This window comes from Schistocerca serialis, chromosome 2 (assembly GCF_023864345.2).
Source record: "Schistocerca serialis cubense isolate TAMUIC-IGC-003099 chromosome 2, iqSchSeri2.2, whole genome shotgun sequence".
Lineage (NCBI taxonomy): Eukaryota > Metazoa > Arthropoda > Insecta > Orthoptera > Acrididae > Schistocerca > Schistocerca serialis.
The window spans coordinates 1,000,369,192-1,000,376,777 of NC_064639.1; the positions used below are offsets into that span (position 1 = coordinate 1,000,369,192).

General features: G+C 42.1%; 1 long non-coding RNA gene across 1 annotated transcript; it reads left to right on the forward strand.

The window, feature by feature from the left end:
• The first annotated feature begins 6,178 nt into the window (after nucleotides 1-6,178).
• LOC126456690 (uncharacterized) lies at nucleotides 6,179-6,762 on the forward strand. The gene is made up of 3 exons (XR_007585374.1): nucleotides 6,179-6,302; nucleotides 6,424-6,494; nucleotides 6,639-6,762. It is a non-coding gene; the product is annotated as an uncharacterized LOC126456690 (long non-coding RNA).
• Nucleotides 6,763-7,586: the final 824 nt, after the last annotated feature.

Below are 7,586 nucleotides of genomic sequence, written 5' to 3' on the forward strand. Positions count from 1 at the left end.
CTACAGTAAAAATTATAGGATCGAAAGAAGAAGCGCTATAGAGACGTGTGAATGTATCGACCAATGGGACTTAGATGCAGATATTTGTCAATTGTTGGGCAACATTTTGTAAAAACCAAACTGGTACAGAGTTGTATAAAGAAAGAGGAGATATCGGAGATTTTATCATTGTAAACCTAAGTGAGAATATATGGAAGTTCTGTAATAGGTAACTCAATCGGTCTCAGTTATTTTCTGAGGTGAATTTCGAGGAAGTAGATTGTGCTAAGCTTAAATAGGAGCTTCAGACCTTTAGTCGATGATATTTTTCGGTGACCCAGAGCACGATCAAGAGAATTTAGAAACGTTTCCTGCTATTAATAGAAATCTGCGAACGGCTACGCATCATGTAACTAAATGTGGACTGACTCATACAGGATCAGTATCCGAGGATCCTATTTATGAACAGTAACAGTATAACAGGTGACTGCAGGAAATCGGCAGTGGCTTCTGGTCTACGAAGGCAGCGAGATTTTACCGCTACACATTTAATAATCTTTCTAGATTAAAAGCTTATCGCCGGACATACACTACTGGCCATTAAAATTGCTACACCAAGATGAAATGCAGATGACAAAAGGGTATTTATTGGACAAATAGATTATACTAGAACAGACATGTGATTGCATTTTCACGCAATTTGGGTGCATACATCCAGAGAAATCAGTACCCAGAGAAACCATCTCTGGCCGTACTAACCGCCTTGATACACCTGCGCAGAGCTTGGATGGCGTGCACAGGTACAACTGCCCATGCTGCTTCAACACGATACCACAGTTCATAAGGAGTAGTGACTGGCGTATTGTGACAAGCCCGTTGCTCGGCCACCATTGACCAGACGTTTTCAATTGGTGAGATATCTGGAGAATGTGCTGTCCAGGTCAGCCTTTTTCTGTATCCAGAAAGGCCCGTACAGGACCTGCAACATGCGGTCATGCACTATCCTGTTGAAATGTAGAGTTTCGCAGGGATCGAATGAAGGGTAGAGCCACGGGTATTAACACATGTGAAATTGTAACGTCCACTGTGGAAAGTGCCGTCAATGCGAACAAGATATTCCATATTCTGCTAACAGTCATTGGATCTCGGCCAACGCGAGCAGCAATGTCGCGATACGATAAACCGCAATCGCGATAGGCTACAATCCGACCTTTATCAAAATCGGAATCGTGATGGGACGCATTTCTCCTCCTTACACGGGGCATCACAATAACGTTTCACCAGGCAACGCCGGTCAACTGCTGTTTGTGTATGAGAAATCGGTTGGAAACGTTCCTCATGTCATCACGTTGTAGGTATCGCCACCGGCGTCAACCTTGTGTGAATGCTCTGAAAAGCTAAACATTTGCATATCGCAGCACCTTCTTTTTGTCGGTTAAATTTCGCGTCTGTAGCACGTCATCTTCATGGTGTAGCAATTTTAATGGCCAGTAGAGTATTTGGGCGAAGACTGAATGATAACATGCTCATTTTGTTTAAATCTGTGGAGGTACAACAAGGATAGTCGCTGTTTTGTTCTAAGATTCCACTGTATTTACAGACTGCCTGCCAACATAGCGTATGATAACATTCCTAAGCAACAAGTTTCCGCCAGTGAGCGCTCGAAAGTCAACATCCGGCGCAGCGATCGGCGGAGACGGATCTGTACACTGCCAGTGATCGAGCACTTCTCCAAATACGGTAACACATTGAAGACTCTTAGAGCAGCAAACTCTTTAAAATATTTCTGGAGTGTCTCGCAACTAAGACTCGAAGCCATATCTCCAGTGCATCGCTGTAGGATAGTCTTGTGGCCGAACGAAGAAGGGGGTGTTTTAGCTGCGTCATGGAAACTCCGGTCAGCAACGACATAAACTGAAACTGACGCCAAGATAAACTTTTAGTTTCAATGCGTAAGTTACAATACACCCCAAGTGGTCTATTGTTATTCGTCAATAAGATATTGCCTTTTGATGTCTGATGAATCTGTCTGAAACCGAGCAAGGTGAATCCCAAAGTCAATAAAGAACCAACTTTGTAGCGAATAATTTTAATACAGCATGTTCGAAACAAAAAGGAGCTCACTCGGTAAGCAGTAATTTCACCTGTCGTTTTTCCTTGCTCATCCGCTCTGATCACGTGACAGGCGCTGATAGGTGTCACAGCTACTGCAGTTGCTTGCTGCTTGAAAGTGCTACCAGTGTCATTTCGTCGAACTGTGAATTATTCAAGTGGAGTATGCCATATTCTGGTAATGTACAGCGTCTATAGGTGAAGCTTACATTCTTAGTTTTTTGTTTAAGAAGCCTCGGAAATTTGCCATGAGTAATTTCTGAATCCCTGCAAAAAGTTGTGTCCTGAAGCTCTTATTACCTTCCTGACCATGCGAACATTCATACTAATCCCTGCTGGCTCCCGGAAAACTCTCATACTATGCATCGTATTCCTCTTCATGACTAAGTAATTGGTATTTGCTGCACGGCTTCTGGGAATCGAAGTACTACTCTTTGAAATGACTGTCAATACATATGTTTATCGTCAAACTTTTCGAGTAATACTACAGTTTATTACAGAACATTACAGGACCTGAGAGTCAGTAAGATGTGCTTGATGCAGGAAGCCTTCACATAAGAGCGGAGAGTAAGCAAAGATTTGTTGATTCCGATTTCATCGAAACAGTCTGCTTGTGATTGTTATCTGTAGGCATACATCACAGCGAAAATGTACGAGAAGACAGCCCTACAACGAAAGATAAACTGAAGGCAAAGTGCTGATGTGTGCAGTTGGGCCCTTAAAATTAAAAGGGGGACTGAGTGTATTTTGAATACCGGTTCAATATGTAGACATTTATTGATAACGTGAGTAAATAGCATCATATAGATACAGATCTGACTTCATACCAGCTGGCTACAACAGGGGATTCCATAGAGCAAATAATTCTTTATAAAGACACATATTAAATAAAATTTAAATGCTTTCTGCCCCGCAAGTGCAGAAATTTGTTTAGAAAATAGCATATAACTACTTTAGAGAACACGTTACCCTTCTTTCTACAAAGGTTTCTTCTATCATTATTTGAGGTTACTAAATAGAAAGAAAACGAAAGAAGTTCAAATGGTTCAAATGGCTCTGAGCACTATGGGACTTAAGATCTGTGGTCATCAGTTCCCTAGAACTTAGAACTACATAAACCTAACTAACCTAAGGACCTCACACACATCCATGCCCGAGGCAGGATTCGAACCTGCGACCGTAGCGGTCACGCGGTTCCAGACTGAAGCGCGTAGAACCGCACGGCCACACCGCCCGACACGAAAGAAGTCAAATGGAGCCGAACACTGTAAGTTGCTTGTGGTTGTTAAAGTGAACAGAGTGGGTCTAAAGCTCCTCATAATATACTGCCCTCATTAAAGTGATCTCTTCCCACAATTATGGTAAAACAATTTTGCAGTGCTACACGGCTTCAGGAATTGTTTAACTCAGAAAAACTAACTTAGGACAACGGGTAATTGGCTATCTGACGTAATTTATTACTTATTAGTGCACAAATTACATCTGACAGAAGCTAACAGGTTATCCACTGATAAAGCAAGTGTATGGAGTATGCTGGGTTCTATCTTGCAATACAGAATACCTTTCAACATTAAGGCTACTCACATAACCTTTCACTACAAATTGCGTGGCATGTCTCACAGCCAATGACGATCCGACGTTCTCCACGAAAACTTACCTCCTGGAATCTGTAATGGATAGAATACACTGTCCACTCTCGTTAATGCGACCTCTTGTCCAAAGCCCGAATAAGCACCTGTTGCCGTGGCCACCTGAGCTAGATTTCTCGGATTAGGATCCGTGGTACAAACAGTCCGATAAAGTTTGTCTCCCATATTGTCGATTGGTGGCCAGTAGAGTACGGGAAACTCATTCTGGTGCTCTTCGAGCTCTGTGAGCTGCGTGACACGTTGCATTGTCCTGTTGGTGGATGCCATCATGTCGAGTCAAAACAAACTGCATCTATGGATGGCTACGGTTCCCAAGGAAAGACCCGTACTTGTGTTGATCCACTGTGTCTTCCAGAATGACGAGATAACCCGGAGAACTCCACAGACATCTTCCCCAGACCATAGGTTCCCACTCTGTTGGCCTTCAGACGTTCCACGCCGAACACACGAATGGTTATCTGACAGTTGCAGCGTAGAATGTGATTTACTTGAGAAGTTCACCTTTCGTCAGTCAGTGGACGCCAAGTTACGGTACCGGCGTGCAAATCCAGCCTCCGCCTCCTATGAACAGCAGTCAGCATGGATGCATGAAACAGGAGCCTGCTGCGGAGGGCCATACGCAGCAGTATTCGATAAACGGTCGTTGACTAGAAGCTGTTGTCAGCCTCTTGGATCACCTGGGCGGTCAGCTGCCCAACAGTTACACGCCCATGTACATGTCCGCAGTCGCCATTCGCTCCTCTCATCTGTGGCCCGTGATGTACCACAGTAGCCTTGGCGACGGTTTTGGATAGCGCCAATTATCATACACGATATACTTTAACTACAACGGCACGTGAAGTTTACAGACCTAGTCGTTTGGGAAATGTTTCCTCACTTGGCCAGGAAACTACACTACTGGCCATTAAAATTGCTACACCATGAAGATGACGTGCTACAGACGCGAAATTTAACCGACAGGAAAATGAAGCTGTGATATACAAATGATTACCTTTTCAGATCATTCACACAAGGTTGGCGCCGGTGGCGACACGTACAACGTGCTGACATGAGGTACGTTTCCAACCGATTTCTCATACACAAACATCAGTTGACCGGCGTTGCCTGTTGAAACGCTGTTGTGATGCCTCGTGTAAGGAGGAGAAATGCGTCCCATCACGATTCCGATTTTGATAAAGGTCGGATTGTAGCCTATCGCGATTGCGGTTTATCGTATCGCGACATTTCTCTCGCGTTGGTCGAGATCCAATGACTGTTAGCAGAATATGGAATCGGTGGGTTCAGGAGGGTAATACGGAACGCCGTGCTGGATCATAACGGCCTCGTATCGCTAGCAGTCGAGATGACAGGAATCTTATCCGCATGCCTCTAACGGATCGTGCAGACACGTCTCGATCCCTGAGTCAACAGATGGGGACGTTTGCAAGACCATCTGCACGAACAGTTCGACGATGTTTGCAGCATCAGGGACTATCAGCTCGGAGACCATGGCTGCAGTTACCCTTGACGCTGCATCACAGACAGGAGCGCCTGCGATGTATAAAATAAATAAAATAAAATAAAATATTAATTATTTTTATCTGTATGATTGGCTCTCCTATGAGTCGTCAGGTTTTGATTATTCGGTATCAGACGCTTGACAATGGCTTTTTCGTAAAGGCAATGTTACTCGTAGTTGACCGTGAAATAAAACTGAAATAATCGGACTTCGTAATTAAATCGTTTCCAAAGACTGCTGCGGTAGGTGCGGACTCATAAACTAAATCTCAATATTACAATAATTTGCCAGCCATGCCAAAACGTCGTACAGAGGTGATTGTCTACTAAACAAAAAATTACACAGTTAGTTAAATCAGATATATTCAATGAATAAGCCTACAGTTCATAATCCTACTTACTTTTATAAATATAAATTCTTTACAGAATCGAGTGCCTAGTATGGTTGCAACTCGCAGTAATTTTCTATATCATGAAATATGGCGGTGTGCCAGACAATAAACTAAAATACGTGCTTCTCGCACCACTTCAACGAGAGCTCTGCCTTTTTTTTAATCAAACATACGAGTAACGTAAATGTACTTTTGTTTTATCAGCGACACAGCGCTGCAGTTGTGTGCCATAGGCTTTATTTATTTGTCACTGATTATTTATTTAATTAATATCTCGCGTTTCCGAGGAAACTCACGCTCGGCATGCAAATGTGCCTTTATATTGCCCCCTGAATTGCGAGGCGAAAGGACACACCTGCAGGCGAGCAATTCACCTAAAGGCACAAGAAAATCTAAGTTATCTACAACTATTTACATGACTTACATTATACTGTATATTATATACAAAATTTGAATGACGCGCGTGCGCCGAAAAAGTTCTTATGTTGGCAAAACAGAGTGCGCGCATGCGCAGAAGCGTCTGTGTAACTACGGCACTGCCGTTATTTCGTAAATTTAGATCACGCGGCACAGTATTGCAGTTCATATTGTTCGTGTGCGCGCGCATTTCTTAGTCGTTGCACAAAGAAAATATTCCACCAAGATTACATATGAAGACTACATTCTATGACAGGTAACTTAGTTTTAAAATTACAATATTTGTTATAATACAATACAACTTTAGATTGTTGAATGTTCTTAGTTACATAGCATTGCAATGAAATGCTTCAACGAAAAATGTTCTGTTGTTTCAGGTGCGTTGACCTATACACATGGTGTCGTTATCACAGTTCATATTCATCTGCTGCACAATAATTTTTTACAGGTTAGTATCGTCGTGGTAAAGTTTTTTGATCACAGTAACATCGTTGTATAACAACGTGATTAATACATAAGCGTGTCCATTTCCTATTTCCTTTATAGTCGTTGTGATGCAGTTCGTTGTGACAAAAAGCATTGTTTATTACAGATCAGACGTGACCCGTCGAGTAATTGGTCCACGTGCAGTTCGTTTTTTTTTTTTACATTCCGTGGAAGCTTGGTTGCAGAACCTCGGACGGCACATAGCTGGCGTCGATCCTTGGACAGTCCAGGTAAGAGTGTCCGTCACATTTCGAGAACATTTCATTCCCTGAAGTTCCAACCAAAACTCTTCCACCCGTCGTGTTGTTTTCTGGACAGGCACTTTGTGTCCATTTAATCCAGTTAACATCTTGAAGTTGGGTACTGTAGTAATGTCACTAGACGATGCACGAATTATTCACTTCACATTTTCAGTTTTTTGCTGAATATAGCTCACCTAAATGTTCGTAGTTATTAATCAAGGAAATCGTTCATCGCGTTTACAAAGGTACGATGCATAATGAATGGCATTAACCGTTTCCTTCACATAGGTTTCTGCGTAGTTGCAGAGTTAGTAATGTTCGTTAATGTCCGTGAACAGAGGTTCACTATGCAATGTCTTTTCGGCACTCGTTTTGTTCAAATTTTTACATGATACATCAGTTAAAAAAATAAGTAATTATACATACACACGTCACATATTTTCTTAGCATAAACATAATACAGTTGCACATAAACATGTTTACATCATCATTACATAGCTATAGGTTATTACATTGTGTCACATTTGATTACATGAATTGCATCCTCTTTAGCGGTTTTGCTGGGATATTATCGATGTTTTTTGTGATGTCATCTGAAATTAAGATAGGTTAGACACAACATTCATTACATCAGTAGGCAAGACCAGCCGTTTTCGCTACTCAATAAATATTCAAAATAGTAAGAGAGAGAAAATGTTCGATTCCTCGCGTTTTGTGCGTGTGTGTAGAGTGTCTGTGTGGCCTTGACTACTGATAGATGCTTTTCGTGTTGAGAGATGTGCGTCTAATCTATTTCTCAAAGTAAAAGATCG